The following is a 27,250-nucleotide window of genomic DNA, read 5'->3' on the forward strand; positions in this document are numbered from 1 at the left end:
TGTTGTCATTTTTTTGTGTTGGTATTTAAATTATTCTGTGTGTGTGTTTTTGGTGTCGTTTGGTTGTTTCTTATGTCGTTTTGTATGATTGATTGTAGAATTATTTGTAAGAGATTTCACGTTTTGTGGAAAAATTAAGAGTTCTTTCCACAATTTCAGAATCAGAATCAGAATCAACTTTATTGACCAAGAGTGTATGAATACACACGAGGAATTTGTCTTGGTGATTAAAAATGACTTATTTGTTATATAAACAAAGGAAAAAAAGTCCCAAAAAATTATTGTGGAGTTTCTTTAAATTGGTTATTTTGAGATATCTACAACTGGGTTGTTTGGTAATTTACACAATAATTCATGTTCGAAATTGAATTTAGTTTAAAATCGTCTTTCTACATAGCAGTTGGTAAGTTGGGTCAGACGATGCTATCGAGCAGCGCTTCTAGCCCCGCCCACATCCTGTACCAGCGAGAGATGTTTAAGGTTCAAATGTATGTAGCCCATAAGTTAATAATAAATTGACCCGATTGTACTTGTCCCAAAACATTTTACAACATTAACTTATTCACTCTAATGGGACTATTGAAAAACTAGACACAGAGCCAAGCTCCAATGGCCTCATGTAAAGGATTTTCAATATTGGCGAGTGGTGAAATAACTCAAAGTTGGGGTCCAAAATAAAAATGTTGCATAAAGAACATTTGTTTTATATCCCAATAAAGAGTAACCATAATACTATAAATTAAAACAGATCAGATTTGCTCTTACATTCCCACATGCAGTTATGGGCCAATGAAAATAGTAAAAAAAAAAAAAGTATTTTTTTTTTCAGATTTCCAGAGCGTGTTACCCAAGAACCAATGCATATACTGTATGTGACTAATCATTAGTGATGTGAACAGTCTATGTTCATAGCTCTAAGCTGATCATATCACAGGGAGCTGAGACATATGCTAAGTTGTTTACTGAAGGCCCAAACATGTTCCAGATATAAAAACATATTAACTTTTTGACTATTTACAGGAGCTGGCATGTCCACCAGATAGGATGTATAGCAGATATTTTCTATATTCTGAGAGAGTAGGTGGAGCTGTATTACTATACCTCATTTACCTTTCCTATGTGATGGAGTTCCTAAGATATTGGAAGCTGAAAATGGAAGAAAAATAATGACGAGCAAAACAAAATCTACACATACCCCCCTCACTAAATTGGCCTTATCTCAAAAAGTATTAATCTGAACAAACTAAACATTTACACAGTGCCTATTGAATAATCAATACAACAATTGGTAAAAAAAAAAAATCTATCTATCTATCTATCTATCTATCTATCTATCTATCTACAGTATCTGTTTATTTATCTATCTTCATCTTCATCTTTACAGCACAACAAAACGTGAAGACGAGTTAAACGTCTACGCGTCTTGGATTCTGCGCACACATATACGTTGAGCCGTGGGTGAAGATGGCGGAGGCTTCCCACCCCCTGTTGCGAGCGGCGTTCCAGGAGCGGGGACAGTGTGAAGGGCGTCCCGCAGTGCACTGCTGCGTGTCCTCGCCAGCTCCAGACAACTTCACTGTCCCTGCCCTAGCAGGGGGCGATAATCACATCAAGCTTCCCTGACAAGAGGCATTGAATTCAGCTCCGCTTCCATTAGGAGTCTGGCATCCAGCAGCAGTCCCTCCTGCACAAACTGCTGACGTTACAATGAGGTTTGTGAGTGTTTTTTTTTTTTACATCATAGCTTTGCTCTACTTTCCATTCTCTCGCTCTCTCTCCCCTTTTCCGAAATGTGTTTGGGAACAAGTGAGAGTTCTGAAAATATGAATCTGCAAAATCGAGTGTGATCCTCCGGTGGGACAAGTGACATCAATTAGATGCCTTTGGTTTGTCATGGAGAATTAAATACAATAGAATTTCAACACATTCACAATGTACAATGAGTCATAGTTGAAAATGAAGGCGTTGGTGTTTGTTTAAGATCCTTATTGAAAACCTAACACAAGCATGGGCCAACAACGGCGTTGTTTATGTTTTCGTCCAAGAATACAATACTTAATGTGGTTAATTTATGAGAATATGTGTCCTATAAGGATTAAGTTGAGACACCCTTTCTTCCTTGTGAAGTCCACAGAAACAGATGAATACCACACGGGACTGTTTTTAAGCAGCTTTATTGGCTTTCAGGGCTCCCCCTGCTACCCGGGGAGCCGGGCTTCCAGCGGCTATGCCCCATTCATCACCTGCTTTCAATGGACAGCACCAAGCTGCCTCCGGCTCCAGGGCCAGGTAGGGTGCCGGGTGGCGTACAATGTTTGGGGGATTAGCAATCAAAGCCCTGCAGAGGCATGGGCCCTCCATCCTGGCCCGCCTTTCACTCCTAGTAGGGGAGGAAAGCTCCAGCAGCGGCCAAGGTCATCATCTCAAGCTCGGCAGGAGGTAATAGGGAGAGGACCCTGGGAACCGCCGCCTATTCTGGGCTAATCACGAGCTAGCCGGGCTAGCAGCACAGCGGGTGTCTCACCCACCAAACATTCATCTATTTGAGCGGCAGATACCATGGCTGACAACAAAATAATGCCGTGCTTATACTTTCCACTCACTTTCCCTCTGTTTTCTCTGCTGCTTTGGTCCTTTGTTGCCGCCTTTTGCTCTGTTCCAGTTAGATTTGGTCGGGTTCTTTTGTTTGCCTCTTTAAAGTCTTAACTGTATACCGAGCTAGCAGAGAGACAAACTGACACAAAGTCTTTGGAAGTGTTTGAAGTCCAGATTAGATAGAAAGAAAAGTCTCTGTCAAAAGGTACGGCCAAACATGAGCTTATGCTCTTCTTAAATGTGATGTGATGGAAAAACTTTTCTTTCCCATCACGTTTGAAGCCGGCGAACAGATTTGCTATCTGCACTTTCAATGTCATGCGATGGAATAATTATGGTCATCGTTTTAAGCTGATTTGGCATCCTGTGGTGCGAGACATTGGGCGGAGGAGCCCTGATGGGACAGCTGGTTGTCGATTCACAGACTGTGGCATTTTGGTCCATACAACCTTCCAAAACCGTGAGATGAGAAGATTAGCTTAGCCCGCTAGTCCTTGGAAAGCTAACTATGAAGTAAAAAATGAATTGTTGTCGCATTTCAGAGGGAGGCGAGAAAAGCAACCAAACCCCGGCACCCCGCCCTTCCGCAAACACACCCCTGTTGGGATATTGGCAAGTTGTCATGACGACAGGGATGTTCTGCTGATCAAGTCTCGCCCAGCATCGTCCAATCAGATCGTGGAGCCGCTACCGCAGCGTGAACAGGGGAGGACGCACCTATTCCAGTAGCACAATGCTGAGAAAGGACAGGCGAAACCCTGGACCACCAACGGGAGATGGTCGATCTGGGGGAGGCTGTCAATGTGCTGCCATGGTTCCACAATACGCCAACAGCGGGGGCTACGGATACAGGGGGTGCCAGGTAGGGGGTCGCCATCACATCTGATGCTTTTATAACTATAATTTAATACTACTGCTCTATGAATACAATGTATCAATGCATTATTTGGGATTTATCTCGCCTATTGTCCTGCTGTTTCTTGAGTGTTGCCTTCATGGGGCGTTTTTTTTTTAAATCCAGATTGTTGAATGAAGCTGTTGGGGTTGCTCCAGCTACACTTTAGGTATTTGCGAAAAAACACTCCTGCAGGTGGTTTTCCGCAAATAAGCAGCATTCGCAGAAATCCCAGTATGAAGCTGGGATTTTTATTAGGAAATAGTGGGGGGAATGTCACATAGAATTAACTTTAAAGTGAATTTGTATTCATTTCACTGCTGGACGAAGAGCAGAAGAGGCTAATGCGCAGAAACCGCAGGTAGCAAAGTGGACCCGGCAAACTCTCCTGATGTTAGTTTGATTCAGGCCTTTTATTTCAAACCACAGGGAAGATTTTCCTTTTCATTTTGTCTCCTGCTGACTAGAAAAGAAGCTCTGGCTGTTTGTAGGTCTGAAAGATGGAAGGCTCGGTGAGGGCGCATGCTGTTTTTTTTCCCTTAAGCACGGCAGGTAGCCATTACGGTCATCGTACTCTTAAGCGCATTATTTCCACCTATCAGTCTTCAGCTGGCCATGGTTGGTACCTCATCCTTTTTAGGCGATAGCCTGTCTGAGATTAGCATTTATTCCTCCATTGCAGTAGATTTGAGCTCCATAACCCTGTTGCCCTTCCTCTACCCCTCCCTCCCTCGCTCTGCTCCAGTCCCTCCATCACGGCTTCTCTGTGGGACGCCATTTAATGGACTGACCCCCAGTAGAGGTTCTGTTTGACTCTTCAAGCTTGAATGAAATGAAGTTTGTCAGCATGGCAAAAGGCCTCTTTCATCAGCTCCTGGTTGGATATCAGGCTGTTTACTTTAGAAAACGATGAATCAACAGGAAGGTCGAAGAGAGCAGAAAACCATATGCATCGCTTCAAACGCTGAATAAAGCCCTACCAGCGTTATAGATTGTTGTTGCCTGGATGTTTAACTATGTTTAGATCATTGGATATTCACGGAGGACAAGGCATTTAGAAACTGTGCCAAATATGGATTTTACTAAAAAACTGTAACAAAGTCATTAAACACACATTTATATGTGTTTTTAATTGATTCATATTGTACTACAAGCTTCCTTTCATCTACTGTGCTTCCCAATAACCAAAGAAGATTGTTAGAAATAAATTAAGTTGTCCCTGCATTGTCTAGGCTATTACACCCATTCAGATCACACATTTGTGGTGTGTTTTGTATAGTTTCCAGTCATGATGGCTGATTACAGAGGAGAACAAACAAGGAGCAGTCCTTTACTGGACCTCTGTGACTAGATACCCGATAATACTTTCAATAGTTACCTTGTTGTGAGGTTTGTTTATCTGGAAAATTTGCTAACGCGGTGACCTGGGATTTTCCCCACCCTGCTTTGAAGTAAAACAAAGCTTTTGAAGAGTTGTTGATACAATGATGTCATGCTGTTGCGGGGAAGCCAGTGATGTGAGATGATTGCTGTGCTCGGTATTGTTTTGGTGACCAAGATCGGACGTGGTGAGATCTCTGCCCATCATGTACTTTGTGACCTTGAGGGCGTGGGTGGATGTTTGTGTTGACGATGATGAAAATCCCCAACCCAACCATAATCAGGGGACACCAAAGAGATGGGGAGTTTAGGGCCCTATAAAATCCATTTTATTTTGTTTTTTAATTCCGTTTTTTAGGAATATACAGGGTCCCCACGATCATGAAACTCCTGGAAAAGTTATGGAATTCGAAAAAACGATTGTACAGTCTTGAAAAGTCATGGAATAGTTTAACAGTTTTGGAAATATAGCCTATTTTATTTTAATGTTTAAAATATGTTAAAACCCAAAGATGTTAAGCGTTAGCTAAAAGTGAAAGTGCTGTATACTTAGCTGGTGTACCCTAAAAACCAAGAAATGCATACGCAAAAAAAAGTTTGGAAAAATATTTTGGAAAAGTTTTCAAAATCATTGTGAAAAAGGTATCGGAACCCTGAATATTCAGAAAACATTACTTTTTCACTCCTGTGAGGAAACAAAATCAATAATACATAATGAGTAATTTATAATTCAAAGGTATATAAGTTCTACTGACAGGTATTATTCTGACTGCTCCTTTTTAATTATCTGTGTCATGTAACGATGTATGAGAGCAGCATTAATGTCACCCATTTTCCCCTCAGGGATCAATGGTTTACTGGATCTGATCATCAACTTACTTTAAATGAATCTAATTTAAATGATCCTGATGACATCATTCCAGACCATAATGATTAAACAAGAACAAATGAACACATGGATGCATCAGTTATTTCATCACTAGGGACCAGAATAATAGACAGTATAAGAAGCTACTTTTCTCCATGAATCTTCTATAGCACTGATGAGATGTTGTTCAAAGGTGAAGCTGATGCAGCTGCTCATGTTTTCATGGAGCGCTGCAAGACTTTTGGGCGAAGCTTCACAGACAGTAAATTTTAGCCGGAACTGGTGTTTCTGTATTTTTGAGTGAGCGATGAGTTGCGTAGTTTCTTTTGGCAGTTTAGACTGTGTTTTGGGTGGTTTAGACGGTGATTTGGGTGGTTTAGACTGTGTTTTGGGTGGTTTAGACAGTGTTTTGGGTGGTTAAGACGGTGTTTTGGGTGATTTAGACGGTGTTTTGGGTGATTTAGACGGTGTTTTGGGTGGTTAAGACGGTGATTTGGGTGGTTTAGACTGTGTTTTGGGTGGTTAAGACGGTGTTTTGGGTGGTTTAGACTGTGTTTTGGGTGGTTAAGACGGTGTTTTGGGTGATTTAGACGGTGTTTTGGGTGATTTAGACTGTGTTTTGGGTGGTTTAGACTGTGTTTTGGGTGGTTTAGATGGTGTTTTTGGTGGTTTAGACTGTGTTTTGGGTGGTTTAGATGGTGTTTTGGGTGGTTAAGATGGTGTTTTGGGTGATTTAGACTGTGTTTTGGGTGGTTTAGATGGTGTTTCACATGTTTTAGAGGGTGTTAAAAGTGGCCAGGATAGGAGGGGGCGGGCGGTGCACCTAACGAATTGTCCCTGGAAACATTTCCCCATAACAAACATTCTCTGCCTCATGATGACGCCGTTTCATCCACATTCTGTCAATTTCCGCGTCCAACAGTGGATTCCATTTTCATTGGTTGATTCTGTGATTCCGTCCACTATTCCGTTAACGTGGATATAATAGGGCCCTAGGAGTTCCTCCGAGTATCAGTGTTGTTATTTCCTCACCTTTAAATGATCATAACATCACAATGGATGCACTCATGGTGAAATGCTTTGTTCAACGGCTTCTGTTTTCCTTCTGGAGAAACATGCACGACATGATGATGTTTCCTGAAATCCATCGCCAGAGTCTGTAAATGTCATCCTCAGACTGATTGGACCACCCAGGCTTTCACCATTTGAAGCCATGCGGTTCCCATTGAAGAAGTTTCAGGGTCGGACCCCAGAGGTCGTTTCCCCCAGATCTATGGCTGGGGGTCGGCCTCCTCCCGCAAATTACAGCGTTTGAAAAGAAGCTGTGCGTGCTCGACAGAAGAGAAAAAAAAGAGGAAAATGTCATTCCAAACAGTTAGCTGGCATTCCTCCCAACAGCAAACCAAAGGGGAAACCAATCATCTGACGACAATCGTACGGCGGATACTTCACCATTCACTCAGACCCAGGGCTGGAAGTGCCTATTATGTCCAAGTGACGACTGGGGAGCGGTTTGTGCTAAATTAATTGCCCGTCAGTTGTCAGAGGAAACTGGCACTATGGGGCTGTCTCTCTGCAGAGCTGACAGCCAAGGACAAAGCATCCAATTTCTTTCCCACTTCCCTAAAGGGACGTTTATTAGAAAGAGACGTGGACAACAGATAGTCTGCCGCAGTGATGTGGTCAGGATGTAAACACACAGACATGATGAGGTTTGATCAAATCTAGAGCTTTTTAGTATTCTCCCCCCACATGCTGGTGTAGAGTTGTCATCTGGGCTGAAAGATTCAACCCAAAGTCCAGCAAATGAAAGAACAGAAAAGAATAGAAAAGCCCACAAAGAGGGAGCGAAGCCGGCCCCGGTGTCTGTACCTTGGGGCAAGCGTCTCGGCAAGCAGCTGAGGCCCAGCAAGTTGTTAACAGTGATTTCCAATAGAGTCGTACATCACACACACACGTACACACACACCAATCTCAATCTTCCCCTGCGTCTCCTTCCCCCATTGTTCCTGTTTTCCTCTGAAGAGCTCAAAGAGAATCTACATTAACTTTTGAATCCCGACTGGTCAAAGCAAAGCTAAAACCACCTTTAAAGCCAAACAAATCAAATTAAATTTCCCATTATCATTTCTTTTTTTTTTTTTAACAAATCAATCCCTTGTTTTAATTCCAGTGAAATTGAGTCAATTTATCTACACCCAGCTGTAATACCAACCTCTTTGTTCCACTCTTATTGGTTCGGAAACGAGCAGGAATAGGATGATCCTGAGATAACGACGGCTCGCCTTTCTTCCTGTGATGAGAACCAATGTGTGAGGATGACACGGTCTAAAGACGAAGCGCCGGCGTCCATCGACCAATTTAGACCAAAGAGTTAAAGGTCCGACATCGCTTGGAACTGAATCACGTTCTTTAAGTCAATGTGTAAAACTTGGAATATCAATCGTGGCTGAAGGCAGATGTCTGGACTTTAAGGAGTGGCTGCACATCTGCAGGAGAAATATCATTTAATTTGGTCAATATTTATCTCAAAGTGAGGATTTAGTACTGGAAAGAACCTAAACCCCACCCATTTTACATGGTTGATTCAGGAAGTAATGATTTACATACATTTCCTGCTCTTCATTATGATAATTACTGCAGAAAATTTTAATATTCCACTCAGCAACTCAACATATGTTAGAAAATAATGATGTGATACGTCTACATATGACTTACCTCTGGTGTGAATGTAATATGTTACAAGATGGGGACATTAGCTATCCTACGCTTTAGTTTGGTTAAATACATCCTATAAAAAAAAGCTTCACCTCAGTTTCTTTGTATTTATTCACTTGTTAACTGTAGACAATGCTAACAGAGTTAGCCTATGATGGCTATGTTTCTGCAGCCCCTGGCCAGCTGTTAAGTTTCTCCCCAAAATGTATCTACTTAGTCTCACTCCAAGTTATGTAATACCTGCGTTTGTTTACAATGCAAAACAGTCATTTCTAGAGGTGTCCCGATCCGATATTGATATCAGATATCGGTCCGATATCAGCCAGAAAACGAAGATTGGATTTTATTGGCCTGCATCTAAAATCACAGATATAAGCTCTCCGATAAAATGTTCCGCTCTAGCACTTCTATCCATAGGTTACTGTGGTTCACACGCTAACAAAGTAACTTATTGTTGCTGACTATTGTTCTCTGTTTGAATAACATCACATGATCAAGCCTTTTTTAACTTTCCGCACTACAAAATATGTCATAAAAGTATGTATGATTTGTGCTGATATCGTATCGGATCAATATCGGTACCGGCTGATACGCAAGGCTGCAATATCGGTATCATATCGGAAATTAAAAAGTTGTATCGGGACATCCCTAGTCATTTTAGAAAAATGGCTCTGAACGTAGCTACGTTTAATCTGCCTCGTCTTTTGCGAGAACAAAAAACATGGAGCCAATTGTTCTTTATTGAGAAGCTTGGATAAGTTGTTTCTTTAGCTTTGTTATGATAACATTCACTTCATGTATATGATCTGTAGTTTTTTCATTTTGACGTACATTCTTTCTGCTTTCTAGGCCAAATTGTAGGAACGCTTCATTTTTCTTGTTGCTACACTGACAGCTGTTTAAACTGTTTGGACCAGTTATTATTTGTATTATCATTATTATTATTATTATATTATTTTAGGTTTTAATATATTCCTACACCTGGGTTAGCTTAGCATGTAGCGACCAGTCCCACATGTTTATTCACTTTTTTTACCACGACTCAGTACGTGGCAGCTGGGCCTCGTTTTCTGCGTGTGTATAAATATTATTATTAGTGTTGTTTTCATTTATTATTATTATTATTATTATTATTGTTTCTTTAATTTTCTTTTATATGCCACTCTTTGCCTTTCTAATTACCCCTCGGGGTAAATAAAGTTTTTTCTGATTCTGATGTTTGGGTTAGCTTAGCATGTTGTAACTAGTCCCACGTGTTTTGGTTAGCTTAGCATGTAGCGACCAGTCCCACGTGTTTGGGTTAGCTTAGCATGTAGCGACCAGTCCCACATGTTTGGGTTAGCTTAGTTAGTTTTAATTATCGCGTACTATTTGGTTTACCAGTTGATTGAGTGGTGCGGCTAACGTTCTGCTAACCATTGGTTTTAATTAAGGCGTGCTTTTCTGCATTGATTCATGGTTTCTGTGTCTGCCATTGTTGTGTTTGCGTGTGCGCTCACACTTTAAGCGTGTTAGCTTGTTAGCATGTGTGCAGACCTGCTCGCTCTGCCCTTTTTTCCCAGCACAGCTGCAATCAGACTGGATTGATGTGAAACTCGAGCCGTCACTTTAAAGGGCGAGAGGCCTGGACAGACGTGGTCCTGCTCGTGTACCAGATGGAGCTTTATGATGAAAAGAGCATAATCCCCCGTCCAGGCGTCAGTTCTTCCATCGCTAACGCACTACAAAGTCATTCACTGCATTTCATTGGGAGAAATGATCTGTTTTTTTTAAACTGTTTTCATGTTTCTATCCTTCTCCTTTTTATACTTTTATCCCTATCTTCATATCTTCCTCATCTACCCCCACCCTCACCCTCTTTTTTTTTCCTCTTTTGAAGACTTGCAAATGTGGCATTAGCTAATATTCACAGAGCCAAGCAAGCGATCCCTACTGATTGAGCTACAGTGTGTGCATAGGAAATGAGCTTCTGCAGAGCTCGTGACAGTGATTGGTATTCAATATACATGTCACTGCAGGACGCGCTGCTTTGGACTTACTATTACTCCACTTTTCTCCTCCCTTTCTCGTTCCTACGTCTATTTCTTCATCGTTTCTCCTCCTCCTCCTCTAATTTCGACCTTTGGAAAAAGCCTTTCACTGCCACTGTCACTTTTAACAAAGACGGGAGATTTTTGACACAGGGGTAATTAATAGGCTGAGCCCGGCTTGTTCTCTAAATGTCAATGTGAGGGTTTTTCATGCTCTGCACTGGGGAAAGAGTTGAAGTGTGTTTAAAAAGAAGATTTCATAGCAGGCCTGGTCTTTTCTTTTCTCCCCCCCCCCCCCCCCCTGACTACTGCACTGTAAGCTTTACTGTACATAGTAACATGAAATGTAGGTTTCCTTTCCCCTGTGCATTAAACACACACACACACACACACGCCCTCTACTCTCATTATACCAGTTGTAAATATAATCATCAAACGTAATAATTGCTATTCACATGGCACACTTCTGCAGATTCACTGGAGTTGTAACGGCTCATTTCAAGGGTTCGGCCTGGGCGTAAACTCCAGTGTTCAGCCTCTCACACACTAACACACACACTCCAAAGGTTTTGCTATGATTGCCGGGGGAACCCATGGTTTCTTTCTGTCCTCGACTTACATCACGCTTGCACAATATGTCAGCGGTCTGACCAGCGTTTACATGAGTTCTAGGCTGTAGTAGCAATAGCATGACTTCAGGATAGGTTTGCTGTTATAGCTTCTCTTGGACGCTGTAGCTTTAAGGAGTTTATAATCCACTTTCAGGAAGAGAGGAAACACACGCCAGACATAAAACATCATTTTGTTCTTAAAAACCAGCTGTTCTAGTTCCATCTGCAATAAAACCTTTAGTTTATGAACAACATGTATTTTTTTTAACCAGGATATTTTTTTCCCAACACTGTCCTGCTACTAAATCAATACTAACATGATTCAGTGATGACATGTCTATAATATTAAAGAAGATATGTATAAATGTGCAACAGGGAAGAGTTATTTATGTACTAGTTATTAGTTATATCAGCTTGAAGACGACTACTATTTAGGTGTCGGATGTCAGAGAAAATGATTGCTATGTTTCAGGGATAAAGATAAATTTGCAGACAGTAAATGTGATTCTTCTTCTGAGACTAGGAAAAATGTAGCGAGAAATCCACATGTTATGTTAGCTTAGCATGTAAGCACCAGCCCTACATGCTTAGATTAGCTTGACATGTAGTGACGAGTCCCTCATGTTTGGGTTAGCTTAGCATTTAGCAACCAGTCCCATATGTTTGGGTTGGCATAGCATGTAGCGACCAGTGCCACATGTTTGGTTTAGCTTAGCATGTAGCAACCAGTCCCATATGTTTGGGTTAGCTTAGCATGTAGCGACCAGTCCCAAATGTTTGGGTTAGCTTAGCATGTAGCAACCAGTCCCAAATGTTTGGGTCATCTTAGCATGTAGCGACCAGTGCCATATGTTTGGGTTAGCTTAGCATATAGCAACCAGTCCAAAATGTTTGGGCTAGCTTAGCATGTAGTGACCAGTCTCAAATGTTTGGGCTAGCTTAGCATGTAGTGACTAGTCCCAAATGTTTGGGTTATCTTAGCATGTAGCGACCAGTGCCATATGTTTGGGTTAGCTTAGCATATAGCGACCAGTCCAAAATGTTTGGGCTAGCTTAGCATGTAGTGACCAGTCTCAAATGTTTGGGCTAGCTTAGCATGTAGTGACTAGTCCCACATTATTGGGGGAGCTTACCATGTAGCGACCAGTCCCACATGTTTGGGTTAGCTTAGCACATAGCTGCGCTAGCTCAGCAGGACCAAAGGGTAAATGGGGTGTGGCTATATTAGGAGTGTTGACCAATCAAATCAGATTACAATTGCTATTGACTAAAAATGATTAGACCAGAAAAATATATATTTTTAACAGTGTCCTGCTACTAAATCAACACTAACATGAGTTATTAGTGTTAATGCTCTGACAGTTGACTTTCAAAACTTGTGAGGAGATCAACGTAAACTTCCTGAAAAAAAGTTGTCTGAATAAATGAAACCTTAACATATACTGTAGGACTATCCGTGGTCAATACACAGGAATAATAAGACATTTAAAGGACACTGTGAAAAGAGATGTCGTTATAGGGTCAAATGTCTTAAATTAGGGCAACATACAGAATGCTTATTTAGTCAAATCTGGGATGTATTACTTAAAATAAGCAAACATTATCTTCCAACAGAACAGGAACATTTGGTTTACCAAAATGTTTTCAAAATAGTTGAAAAAGATATTGAGGTAAAATAGTCAAATAAGCATAAATTGTCTTTATTTTAGATGTATCATCTTATTAAGACTTGTGTACAATCACGTTTCAATAAAATCAATCTGTGTTCCTGTTGTTCTCCAGCAGTGTGATGTGCATCAGGTTGGATTATGAAGAATATCAGGAAAACAAACCAAAACAAAAACGTCCTCAACGTATATAAAGAGAAACTTAAGGCATCCATCCATAAGCTGATGTGTGTGATATTAACATGGTGCTCTGCTGAATGTAGGGATCACAGTAGAGTCAATATTTCTCTCCTCTCGCTGAAATCTAAAAGCCAATCTGTTGGTTCCAGGTTGGTTTTTTTTTTTGGCCCAGGTCCAGATGTGGGAGGGGGAGTGTAAACAGTTTACTGGTGACGGCCGAGGGCTCCAGCTGGAGCAATGGAACCAGCCTGGACCCAATGGGAAACTGACCCCATGCTCCTGGCTGCTGGGAACGACTGCTAGCGTCAGTTAGCACAACGATAGTTTAGAACACAAATAGGCAACTGGCGGCCCGGGGGCCAGGTTTGGCCTTCGGTCTAATTTTATGCAGCCCCCCAAAGAAAATGTACAAAATGAGAGAAAAGTACACAAAACAAGAGCAAGAATATTTTAAAAAACACAAAGAATTACAACATTGCAGGAAAATACAGGAAAAGACAAGAGAAATTACTACATAAATGACCAAAAACAACAACAGAAAAATTTACAAAATTACAGAAAATTACAACAAAAGTACACCAAAAGATTAGAAAAACACAAAAAATGACTGCAAACCCACAGTACTAACAAACAAGCACGATATTTGACTGTAAATATATGGTGGTCCTGTACGAACCTCTCTGATCTGAACAAGACGTTGGGAGAATTTCCAGCTAGAAAGATGCTTTTGTTCGTGGCATAGCTGTGCTGCGTCAGTCATCAGGGCAGTACTCTAAATGGGCGGGGCATGTTACAAGGTGAAGTTGCAAGATGGCAGCGCTCGTGAGCGTCGTATTTTGGTTTCAAGAACGTTGAGTGGGAACAGCTACAGTACACGCCTACTGCTTAAAACCCCTTATACTACTTTGTTTGTTTTTGGCTACTCTAATTTGCAACTTTTAACCAATTTCTGTGGTTTTTAAAAACCCATTTCCTAATCTCGCAGCAGAGTATGGACCTTGGTCCATTTTCAATATTACACCATCCTTACCTGGTTGGTCTGCGTCCTCACGTCGTCAGTCGCTTAGATTTTTTTGTCTGTAACCTTTTGTTTTATTTTAATGGATCTTCAATTGACAAAATGTCAAAAAATACTGGGTTTCAGATATTTTTGATTTAATGTTATTGAGGAATTCAAAAATTGAAGATAAATACTGTGTAGTGTCCCTGGGATTCAGTGGCTGCTGGTGCTGAGCGTGCACACACTCATCAACGTGCGTGTCTAAAAACCACCTGGAGTCACGTGACCAAGACGTGTCTTCCTCTGTTGTCTGGGAACGAACACTGCTGCTGTCGCTCCAAAACCTCAGCACAGGAAAATGAGGTGGTGGCTACAAAGGGCTTTGAGGAAGTAGACACATATCTCCAAGGACACATACCACCCAGCAGATCAAAGGAGCCAGAGGACGCCTTTGATGGGGAAACCACACTGGCTTTCAAAGCATTGTAGTCCCTGTATCTCTGCAGCCCACCAAGGCCTGAGATAGAAATTCTAATATGCCCGTCTGTCACTTAATTGAAGCCCCATTCTGTCCCTGGGGGGACGCCATCTTTGTCCTGCTGCGTGGTCGCCGCTAATTATAATAACGCCTCCGTGACGTTTATATTTATTGTCGTGTGTTGATGTCACGCGTCTTTTGTCTTAGGAGAGGACACTGATGTTTGACAGTGAACACATCACAGCTAAAGCACACGCACACACACACACACACACACCCACACACACACACACACACAGTTGTATCACATCAGCCCACCTTTAGGGAAGTCGTGTGTTTGCTTGTCAGACGTTGTTGCATTTGATCAGGGAAGAAGGAGTGTGCACGACAACAGGACTAGTGTTCAAGGGCGGCACAAGGACGAGCAGGAGGGATTGTTTAAGGTATCGCGTGATTTACAGGAGAAAGTAGGAAAGTCCCTTTAGCGCACATTCAAAGAACCGTTCCTGTAAATCCACAGAAACACCATCAGCAAAACAATCCATAACTGTAATAAATAAGATGAGAAGAATACAAATTACACCATAGAAAACTACATTGAATTCGTGTGTGTGTGTGTGTGTGTGTGTGTGTGTGTGTGTGTGTGCGTGTGTGTGTGTGTGTGTGTGTGTGTTTGTGTGTGTGCAATATCACTACAGCATATTGTAGGCACATGATTGACAGCTGCATCTGCTCAGGACAAAAACAAACCTGACGTAAAACATCAAAAATATTTATATCCCATGTTTCTACGAAAAGATGAGAAAAGTGTTGTGAATTACTTGACATGATCTCAACCTAAGAAGCAAATTTAATAAATAAAAACAGTGGCCTGCTTAAACTGAAAGACTGTTTTAAAGCCCGTACTTCCTTATTTTCCATTTTTGTGCATTTTTATTGTTTTGTATGTTTTGCTGTCGTTTTATGTATTTATGTTTATTTGTGTGTTTTTTTGTTGTCATTTTGCACATTTACAAAACAATTTTTTGTGTATTGGAATCATTTTGTGCATATTTTGAGTATTCTGTGTGTTTTTGTTGTTGTGTATTTATAGCACCATTTTGTATTTATTTTTGGTAGTATTTTTCAATATATTTCCCTGTTTTTTTGTTGTTTTTGTGTTTCCTCTGTAATTTTGTGTTTTTGTCATGTTGTGCATGTACAGAGCCATTTTGTATATTTTTTGGTAGTCATTTTGTATATTTTCCTCCATTTTTGTTGTTTTTGTGTTTCCTTTGTAATTCTGTGTGTTTTTGGACTCATTTTGTACATATTCTTACAATTTTAGTGCATCTTTGTTGTTGTTGTTTTGTGTGTTTTCCATCGTTCAATGTATTTATGTTTATTTGTGTGTTTATGGAGTAATTTTGTATATATTTCTCATTTTAGTTTTGTATATTTTCCTTTATTTTTTGTTTCCACTGTAATTTACATTAACATTACATTTATATTCAGTTTTTGTCTTGTTTTTCTCAGGTCAAAAAGTATAAATGAGTAAAACTATGATGAAATGCATTAGTTAACTAGTTAACGCACTGTTTTAAAGAGACCACCCTGATGTTGCATGTGTTGATCCTTTATGATTTACTTTGACCCAGATGACCTGTTGGATTATTGAACGGCTGTGTGTGTGCTGTCTTTCATAAGCGTAGGAGGTATTTACATATGTTGCATATGTTCTGTGAACACCACGATCTAATGAATTCCACTTTTTTACATTCCTTAAAATGTAATGTGGTTTATTTATGCAGCTGGACCGTCCAAATCAAAGCATGTTATTCATAGGAACCATGAGTGCACGAGGAGAAAAGGTTGAGCATGTGCAAGGTCGAGCTTAAAGGTCACCATCAGTGAGTGAATGTATAACAGGCCGATGAATTACTAATCTGTGGACACCTCATTACATATGCAGTGTAATAATAACTTATTATTGGTGCATTTTGCTGCATATTAAATACATTTTAAATACAGACAGGGAAACAGAAGGTTTTTATTCCAAGTCCCTGAAATGCAAAACAACAGCACTTTTTATTGCCTTATTTTTGCTGCTTTTAATGCATTTTTGCTACATTTCTCCCATTTCTGCCACTTCATCACATTTCAATGTGATAGATGGATGGATGGTTGTTTGGAAGGTTGGATGGATGGTTGGATGGATGGTTGTTTGGAAGGTTGGATGGAAAGATGGATGGTATGGTGGCTGGATAGAAGGACATTGTGATGGATGAGTAGCTGGATGGATGTTTGGTTGGATGGTTGGATGGATGATCTGGTGAAGGAATGGACGGACATTGGGATTGATCAATGGTCGGATGGATGGTTGGATAGACATTGAATGACACTCCCTCTCTGGTTATTAATGGTGCTTTTTGCTACATAATAAATAAATATTAAATACACAATGAATACAAAATAAATAAATGTTAAATACATAATAAATACATATTAAATACATAATAAATACATATAAAATACATAATAAATACATATAAAATATGTAATAAGTAAATGTGAAATATATATTAAATACGTAATAAATAAATGTTAAATACATAATGAATACAAAATAAATAAATGTTAAATACATAATGAATACAAAATAAATAAATGTTAAATACATAATGAATACAAAATAAATAAATGTTAAATACCTAATAAATACATATTAAATACATAATAAATACATATAAAATATGTAATAAGTAAATGTGAAATACATATTAAATACGTAATAAATAAATGTTAAATACATATTGAATACGTTAAATAAATTATAAATACATATCAAATACATAATAAATAAATGTTAAATACATAATAAATACATATTAAATACATAATAAATACATATTAAATATGTAATAAGTAAATGTGAAATATATATTAAATACGTAATAAATAAATGTTAAATACATAATGAATACAAAATAAATAAATGTTAAATACATAATGAATACAAAATAAATAAATGTTAAATACATAATGAATACAAAATAAATAAATGTTAAATACCTAATAAATACATATTAAATACATAATAAATACATATAAAATATGTAATAAGTAAATGTGAAATACATATTAAATACGTAATAAATAAATGTTAAATACATAATAAATACATATTGAATACGTTAAATAAATTATAAATACATATCAAATACATAATAAATAAATGTTAAATACATAATAAATACATATTAAATACATAATAAATACATGTAAATACAAGCCTCCAGTCCAGGAAACAGAAGGTTTTTACCGTTGCCTCTCCCACGCAATCATTAAAGCCCCTCCCCCTGCTGGATTTCCCCCCTCTGATTGGATCAAAGCTTTGACCTGTGTTGCTAGGCGACCTTACCTGATCCTAGCAGGTCTTCAGAGGACGGACTTTTGTCGGGGCTCCTGGGAATCACCTGCAGACGTCTGTCACATGGAGCTTTAGTGTGTTTGATGTCACCTCTGTAGAGATCTGACGTCCTCTCTGTTTCACCTGCTACCATCAAATGTTCCTCGCTTTACCTCCAGGGGCCGTTTCTCTCTCTCTGTTTCAGGGTAAGAAGCCAGGCGTCCTCGTCCAGCTGTGGGATGGAGCTGTCAACAAAGGGTCCGGGGTCCACACAGGGCCGAGGGCCTTCAGGTGGACTGTCACGGATGGTGACGGGGAACAGGAAGAGGAGGATCTACCATCAACAGTGAGAGAAACCAAAAGATGTTCAGTGTGTGAAGTGTTTCTTTTCCATTTGTTCATCAGCAAACCTTAAAGGAACTCATTAAATGATGGTTGGATGTGTTTAAGATACTCAGTACTTTAGACCAGGGGTTCTCAACCTGGTGTTAGGACCCCATTTGGGACGGGGTCACAAGATGCCCTCAAGAGCCCATTTTTGCTTATTTTTATCCTTTTTCTGTAACTACACCAAACATTCCATATTTTAACCTATTTTCATCACTTTTTCTTGCCATATTTTTGCTACATTATTCCCATTTCTGACACTTCTCCATCATATTTCAATGCCTTTTCTGCACTTATAAACCCTCTCCACCACTTTTCCACCTAATGTCACATATGTTGACCCATTATTGTCATTTTTAACCTCTTTTCACTACTTTTCAAGCTTATTTTTGCCAATTTAACCACATCAACCATTTGTCATGCCCATTATTTGCCATTTTAAACTAATTGTTCTAATATTGACACTTTTAACCCTTTTTACCACTTTTTGTGTCCATTTTTGTCCACTCTAATTTGCAACTTTTAACCAACTTCTGTGGTTTTTAAAATCGCATTTCACCACCTTTTCCGCCATATTTGATCTTTTTTAACCCATTTTATTTCTGATTAAAATAAGGATTTACATCTTTAAGATGACTATATGTAGTAATAATAATATTAATACATTTCCTATTCAGATGAATAAATAAATGTGGTTATCACAGATTCATAGAACAATGGACCATCATTTTGCTGACTTTATGGATGGCCCCCAAAAATCTCTCCCCTTTATTCCCCCTTATAGATGGTCCTGTGTCCACATGACTGTTCTTCAATGTTCATGTCTGTGTTCAGACAGTGGGGGTCCTTCAGCTATAGTGGGGGTCCCCGCTTTCTGGAACGTTTATTTTGGGGGTTGCAGGCTAAAATGGTTGAGAACCACTGCTTTAGACTGCGAGAACCTACTTCCTGCCAGCTCCTCCACTTTTGTCTTTCACTTCCCACTCACTGTCCCTGGTTTGATTTCATAGTGATTTGTAATATTGATTCAGAGCTTTTAGCCTTTCCATGAACCGTTTTAATTAGTCTAACCGCCCTCATCAATGACTGCTCGCTCGTCTTATCCTGTGACCTCAGCCTCCCACAGAACAACCGCTCCTCATGGACAAGGACACAAATATTTTTAGAATGTCAATGACAGCGACAGATGGATGGAGGATGGACAAACGGATGGATGCATACATTTAATTTAATTCATTTTATTTAAAAGGACAGCATTCACTAACATTTATTTATTTACCGTATTTATTTTGTCAAATTAGTGTGTTAGATTTAGAAGAAAGCTAATTTCTTTGGATGGATGGATGGATGGATGGATGGATGGATGGATGATGACAGATAGAAGGAATGATAGATGCATTTGGTCATTGAGTCTGTCACCTGATGGATGGTTGAATAAAGGGATGGTGGCTGGATAGATGGACATTGTGAACGGTTGGATGTTAACAAACAGTCACTGACACTCTCTTTGGGTGTTTTTGTTGGATGGTTGGTTGGTTGGAAAGTTTGATAGTTGGATGTTTTGTTGGACATTGGCAAACAGTCACTGACTCCCTCTCTGCGTGTTTGGTTGGATGAATGGTTGGTTGGACAGTTTGATGGTTGGTTGATTGGTTGGATGGTTACAAACACTAAGGCACTGACACTTCCTTATTGGGTATTTGGTTGAACATTTTGATGGTTCCATGGTTAGACAGTTTGATATTTGGTTGGACAGTTTGAGGGTTGGTTGGATGTTTGACACCCAGTCACTGACACTCCCTCTGTGGGTGTTTGGTTGGATGGTTGGTTTGTTAGATGGTCTGATGTGTGGTTGGTTGGATGGATATTTGGTTGAACGGTTACAAACACTCAGTCACTGCCTCTCTCTCTCTCTGGGTGTTTGGTTGGATCCTTGGATAGTTTGATGGTTGGCTGGTTGGTTGGATGGTTACAAACACAATCACTGCTTCTCCCTCTGGGTGTTTGGTTGGATGGTTGGACAGTTTGAGGGTTGGTTTGTTGTTTGGTTGGACATTGACAAACACCCAGTCACTGCCTTTCCCTCTCTGGGTGTTTGGTGGGATGGTTGGTTAGTTTGGTAGCTTGGACAGTTGGATGGTTGGTTGGTTTTTTGGTTGGATGTTTGGTTGCTTGGACATTGACAGTCACTGCCTTTCTCCCTCAGGGTGTTAACTAGGAGTCAGTTTGGAGGAAACTTGGGCATCAGCAGCTCCTAATATCATGATCAGATTATCAGAGCAGTAGAATAGTATTGATTAGTCCTTCAGTGATAAACAGCCTCACAGGAGCTTTCAGACAGATAAGAAACACACACACACAGGCTTTTCTCTGACCTTTCTGCTTAGTGGTTAAATGTGGATTTATTTTTCAACGGGTCATCTGGGGGTGTGGCTTAGCGATGAGCAGGGTACCTATACATGCTTTAATTTATTGGTTACTTTAGTTGAAAGTTACAAATAGAGCGGACAAAAACGGACAGAAAAAGTGGAAAAAAGGGTTCAAAGTTTCAATATTGACATAAAAGTTGGAGAAATGAGGCAGCTGGGAGAATTAAATTGGCAAATATAAGCATAAATTATGGGTCAATATACTGTATGTGACATTAGGTGCAAAAGTGGTGGAAAGAGGTTTATAAGTGCCGAAAATGTCTTGAAAGTGAAAAAAATGTGCAGAATAGGCATTGAAATTTGATGTAGAAGTGTCAGAAATGGGAGAAATGTATCAAAAATGCATTAAAAGGAGGAAGAATATGTCAAGAAAAAGTGATGGAAATAGGTTAAAATATGGAAAGTTTGGTGTAGTTGCAGAAAAATGGTAAAAAATAGGCAAAAATGAGGGCATCTAGTGACCCCCTCCCAGTGTCTCGCAATCCCAAATGGGGTCTTGACCCTTAGGTTGAGAACCCTAGGAGGCTACGCTAGCTGGGTTCTTCTTCATCAGTTTGAAAAGGTGTGAGTTCAGATAGAAGCTCCTTTTCTGCAAGTCGTCCACTTCCTGTGACAGAGCAGAGCTAAAGCTAAAGCTAGCCATGCTAACAGCAGATACAGTATGTGTATAGAGGCATTAGTAGAGGTGATACACACAGTTCATCACTATCACTACAGTTTGTGCCTGGGCAGGAAATAAGTCTGTGATTCAGGCTGATAGCGGGGAAAAGCCTCCAGTCCATTCCACCTGATAAGCATCCTGATGATTCCCTGCCTCCCTAATGCTAACATTCACTTTAAATCCTCATCATTTCTCATATTTCAAACAAACTGGTTTTTTTCAGGAAAACACATTCCACAGTTTAGCGGATTTAGCAGATTTCCCTCCTCGTGGTGGAGAAGCGTCGCTCCAGCAGCAGCATTTATAAAGTGCTGACGCCACAAAACAAACTGCATTCAAGGAATGAGAAATGAATGTGTAAACGGCTTATAGAGAACCAGAGATAACTCATCATCCACTGACAAATATTTGACTCCATTTTTCTGCATCGCCAAAAAAATACAGTTAAAATCTAACAAAAGATGCGTTTTTAAGAATAACTAAACCCCAAAAAGTGTTTTATTTCTGCTAAAAGCTAATTTATTTGGTAAGAAGTAGCGCTGTTGATTTATTTTTGTCCAACTTTTAACAATTTGGTGCATTTTGTTCTAAATGTGAGAGTGACTGCCCTCTATAGGCTGAAACCTGACTATACAATCACATTTTTTATTGGCTGAGAATGGTAAATGGTAAATGGACTTGATTTTATATAGCGCTTTATCACCACTGAAACAGTCTCAAAGCACTTTACATATCAGCTCATTCACACTCTCACATTCACACACCAGTGGGACAGGACTGCCATGCAAGGCACTAGTCGACCACTGGGAGCAACTTAGGGTTCAGTGTCTTGCCCAAGGACACTTCGACACATAGTCAGGTACTGGGATCGAACCCCCAACCTCTCGATCAGAAGACGACCCACTACCACCTGAGCCACGGTTGCCCAGAATGGCTTTTTACCTCACTGTTAGCCCCGCCCCTTTTCATAAAAACTATCACCTACGCTGCAATCTGTTTGAGTTTGGATTGAGAGAATTGTAGCATAGCATAGCATAGCATAGCATAGCATAGCATAGCATAGCATAGCATAGCATAGCATAGCATAGCTTGTTACCAGGGGTTGGCAACCTTTGTGACTAAAAGCACTGCTTTCAGAAACACATTATAAACATATTGAAATGGGAAGAGACGCCAAAAACTAAGACTAAGGTGCAACTGTATCTGTTCTATCATAGAAAACAGCCATAACCAAGGCTTAATTTATAAATCATCAGGTCCAGGAACACAGGCCGCGTGTTGTTCCCGCAGTAAGAGGAAGACAACGGAATAAAACAGTTTTTAAAGGGCCTTTTGCTAACTAAATGAGCCAATAATATCACATGAACGCAAACAACTAGTTTATCATTTTACCTGTTGTTAGAGCTACTGTCTTTACCAGAGAACAACTGTTTATTCCTGGTTATTGTTTTTCCGGAGTTTTACTTACTTTTTACTTCATTAGATTCATATCTCCCTTTCGCTCCGTGGTCTACACTGAAACCGTAGCGCTCGCTCGCACGCACACACACACACACCAGTCGCGTTCTGAACGCATCTTATACAAACTTTGTGTAAACAAACAGAGCAAGCCGTGGAAACAAACTAGTGCCGGCATTTAGGAATCGAAAAAAAGAATCAAAATGCAAACATCATCGTAACGGTCCTGGAACCGGATGTTAGGAACCGCTTCCTAGTTGGAACCGGTTTTCGGTGCCCAAGCCTACGTGTGCTTACCTTTTATTTGTCCAAAAGAGGAGAACTTTGTATTTTCGCAACTTTTATCCCTGCCTTTTTTTTCATAAACCTAGAGCAGCAGCTCATTTTGGCTTTGAACTGAGATAGTTCTGGATAGTTCTCCTGTGTTCTGTCTGTTGGAGGCAGGTTCTTCTGCACTAGAATCATCGCTACGGGTGCTGCTACTTGCTACGCTAACTGTAGCAGTGCTGCTGAGCTTCACTTATCAGCTTTAAAAACTCTTTAAATCAACTGCCCTTTTGTTTTTTAGTCATTTTCTACCGTCTTCCAAGCTGACAAGACACAATTTATGCGGAAAATCAATTTTAGAGCGTGGGGGCGTGGCCTGACTTTCCCCTCTCTTCCTTGCTCATGCTCAGTTTTTACAATCAGTTTTGTGTTTACAATTTCCAGTGACTTCAACTCAATAAAAGACTCAGCTGTTCAATTAAAAATGTAATCAAAACACCTACAAGCAAATGAGATGCTGGAAAAAATAACATGTAAACAAATATACTGTATGGACAAACAGCTACACATTTAAAGTTGTTGTGTAAAGAAATAAACACTTGAATCATTCAAACTAAAACCAAGTGTAGGCTGAGAGACGTCACAGTAACAGATGACTACTCGGGATGGGCGATATTGACTAAATAAATGATCCCGATAATTTCTGGTATTATCACGATAACCATAAATAAAAACTATAAATAAAAAAATACGACTTAGTGTAAACAGGTTCCTTACAAACACAAATACTGTAAATCTGAATACATCAACACTAGACACATTTAAAAAGAGTTCATGAGCTGATATTTTATGGAATATATTAGTGCACGTGGATCACTCTGTTAGTGTTATTGTATGTGATTCATTTATTTCTTCACTTAAAAAAAAAAAGCACCAATAACTGCATCTGTGTTTTTACTGCTGATGAATCTTGTTTCATTTATCTTATGAGTTACATAAAGTTATGATTGATAAATAACTGCTTTCTTATAATTAAACCAGATCAAGCTGATGATTTAATCATTCACTATATTTATGTGTAATAATCTCAATAGTTACATTAGTTTAATGGGACCAGCTTTGTCTGTGAACACGTGAAATATAATTAAAAAACATTGAATAGTGACATTATTATTTATGCTAACATTTATTTCACACAATGTGTGACATGTTGAGTTTTTATTCTTCCATACAAGTGTTAAATCTGACTATAAACAAATCTGTGGCTCTCTGTGGTTTTATGACAGTAAGACGTGTTATTTTAATCTTTTTACTTGGTCTATTCCTTATATGGAGTGGTTAGCGTTAGCCCAGTCTGTGTGTCGGTAGGTTAGCTTAGCATAGTTTGCTTTAGTTGAGTTTCCAGTTCATTATCGTTGCTACAGGTTCATCTCTGTCACCGTGTTTGTGGAACTTTGGGTGGATCTGACGGAGGAACATGCATCGGTTCCCTTTGTTGGATGGTTGTCTGGTTTTTACCAAGTAGTGGTTCATGATGTATCACAGCATGGCAGCTTCAGGTAGCTGAGACGAGCACCTCACACACACAGACGGCGGTGGCAATGCACACCGTGGAGGCTCCACAGCAGAGCTTACGTAAACAGCGTTCCACTTCAGAGAAGAATAAGTTGTTGACAACAAACAGGGGCAGTTTTGGTCCGTGGAACAAGGTTTTCTGGGGAATTCTTGGCTAAATTGAGGGACAAATGGCCAGTGGCCCTCAGTAATTAGGATTTTATTGTTTATTGTTTTATCGTGGGATGACATGTTACCGGTGAGAACGTTTTTTGACGATAAATCATAGACGATAAAATATTGCACATTCCTAATGACTAACACACACCTTCCACTCCTGACTTTTCGCCTCCAAAGATCATGTGACCATGGTGTGTGTTTCGCTGCCAGGTTACACCAACGCCACCGCCTACGCCATCTCCTCCCAACTCCTCCTCTTCCTCCTCTTCCTTTAATCACCACGGTTACTTATTAATTATTGTGAGCTGTGTTTGTTTTCTTCTTCTGCCGATCAGAGATAGCACTAAATCACATTAATGTGACTGTCATGGATTATGTGCACTCGCAATACGTGTCGTTGATGGAAAAAAGGAGAAAAAAAGATCAAAGGTGTTCCTACAATTACCTCTAAGTGGATATGGGAGGTGGAAATATTTGTGAATCTGTGTGCGCGTCCCACGCAAGTGTTACTGGAAAAGCCGATTTAAAAAAAACATGTTGGCTTTGTTGACGTTTCCGTAAAATCCACCATTGAGCTCATGTGCTGTCTGTGTCCTGTTTGGATGATAGAGATAAAAAATAACACTAGTTACCAGACGGGGACAGTCCATCCACCCAAAGTGGGTCGGTCTGGTCCGCTGGAGGCAGATATGGCAACAGGTGGCCAAAAATGGCCCAAAAGTGGCAAGAAATGAGGGAAAATGGACTAAAATGGGCCAAAAACAGTCAAGAGTTGGCAAAAAATGGGCAAATAAAGGGGAAGCAGGTGGTATATAATGGCAAAGGGTAGCTTAAATGGGCAAAATGTGCCAAACAATAGTGGAAAAAGGACAAATCGTGGCCAACAATAGTGAAAAAGGGCAAAAAAGTAGGGCAAAATGGAGGTGGAAATAAGAAAAAAAGTGGCATTTATAGGTATTTCTAGCTTATTTGGATGAAAAGTGGCCAAAAAATTTTAAGAAAGGACAAAAATTGAATACAAGTGTCACAAAGAACTTGCAAAAATAGGAAAAAAGGGATATTTAATGGCAACAGGTAACTTATTTGGATGAAAAGTGGCCCAAAAATGTAGAGAAAGGACTAAAAAAGGATCAAAGTGTCATAAAGAACTTGGAAAAATAGACAAAAAATAGGAAAAAAGAAATATTTATTTGCCAAAGTTAGCATATTTGGATGCAAAAATGGACAAAAATAGGAAAAAAATTTTTATCTATTGACAAAAAGAGCTGAAGTCTGAAAAAAGTGTCAGAACTTTTTTGAAAAGATGCAAAAATCTGACAAAAGAAGTTGTAAAATGGACAAAGGAAAAAGATAAAAATGGGTTGAAAATGTCTCTTAAGTTTTTCTGGAGGAATAATAATTAAAACTAAGACATAAAGAGCCTCATGTTGAGCATCACTGACTTATTAACAGCTTCTACGTGGTGTCTCTGATAATGTCGAGCAGTGGTACCCCCTTTCTCGTATTTCTGAATCCAAGTCCCCCTCCTTTGTACGATTACAACATTTTGCGTAGAAAACTATTTAAAAACAACTATAAATCATAATGAATGAATGAACGAGTCATAACACACATTTTAAAGAATCTCCTTTTGTAAATAAGTGGAAATAAACAGTATTTAGTGCATTTTAGTTGAACAGGATTTTTATTTTACAAATTGAAAGTATAGAAATACAGTTGTTTAAGATAGTGTTGTTTTCATTAAAAATGAATAATAATTAAAAAATGATGTGTGTGTGTGTGTGTGTGTGTGTGCTTGTGCTCATCTTTGTGTGTGTGTGTGTGTGTGTGCTCATCTTTTTGTGTGTGTGTGTTTGTGTGTGCTCATCTTTGTGTGTGTGTGTGTTCATCTTTGTGTGGGTGTATATGTGTGTGCTCATCTTTGTGTGTGTGTGTTTGTGTGTGCTCATCTTTGTGTGTGTGTGTGTGTGTGTGTGTGTGTGTGTGTGTGTGTGTGTGTGTGTGTGTGTGTGTGTGTGCGCGTGTGTGTGTGCGTGTGTGTGCTCATCTTTGTGTGTGTGTGTGTTCATCTTTGTGTGGGTGTGTATGTGTGTGCTCATCTTTGTGTGGGTGTGTGTATGTGTGTGCTCATCTTTGTGTGTGTGTGTGTGTGCGTGTGTGTATGTGTGCTCATCTTTGTGTGTGTGTGTGTGTGCTCATATTTGTGTTTGTGTTTGTGTGTGCTCATCTTTGTGTGTGTGTGTGTTCATCTTTGTGTGGGTGTATATGTGTGTGCTCATCTTTGTGTGTGTGTGTTTGTGTGTGCTCATCTTTGTGTGTGTGTGTGTGTGTGTGTGTGTGTGTGTGTGTGTGTGTGTGTGTGTGTGTGTGTGTGTGTGTGTGTGTGCGCGTGTGTGTGTGCGTGTGTGTGCTCATCTTTGTGTGTGTGTGTGTTCATCTTTGTGTGGGTGTGTATGTGTGTGCTCATCTTTGTGTGGGTGTGTTTGTGTGTGCTCATCTTTGTG

The 27,250-nt window shown here is 39.7% G+C and overlaps 1 protein-coding gene across 5 annotated transcripts in view; it reads left to right on the plus strand.

The window, feature by feature from the left end:
- Positions 1 to 1,490: 1,490 nt before the first annotated feature.
- LOC114476590 (axin-2-like) overlaps positions 1,491 to 27,250 on the plus strand; it is a 111,097-nt gene continuing 85,337 nt past the window's right edge. For 4 of the 5 annotated variants that reach the window (XM_028468424.1, XM_028468591.1, XM_028468505.1 and 1 more), the window contains exons 1-2: positions 3,306 to 3,457; positions 18,016 to 18,156. The gene's annotated coding sequence lies outside the window, so the exon portion shown is untranslated. Of the gene's footprint in view, positions 1,713 to 3,305; positions 3,458 to 18,015; positions 18,157 to 27,250 lie in introns of those variants that run through there. The other variant, XM_028468764.1, reaches the window with a different exon arrangement.

This window comes from Gouania willdenowi, chromosome 1 (genome assembly GCF_900634775.1).
Source record: "Gouania willdenowi chromosome 1, fGouWil2.1, whole genome shotgun sequence".
NCBI classification, from domain to species: Eukaryota; Metazoa; Chordata; class Actinopteri; order Blenniiformes; family Gobiesocidae; genus Gouania; species Gouania willdenowi.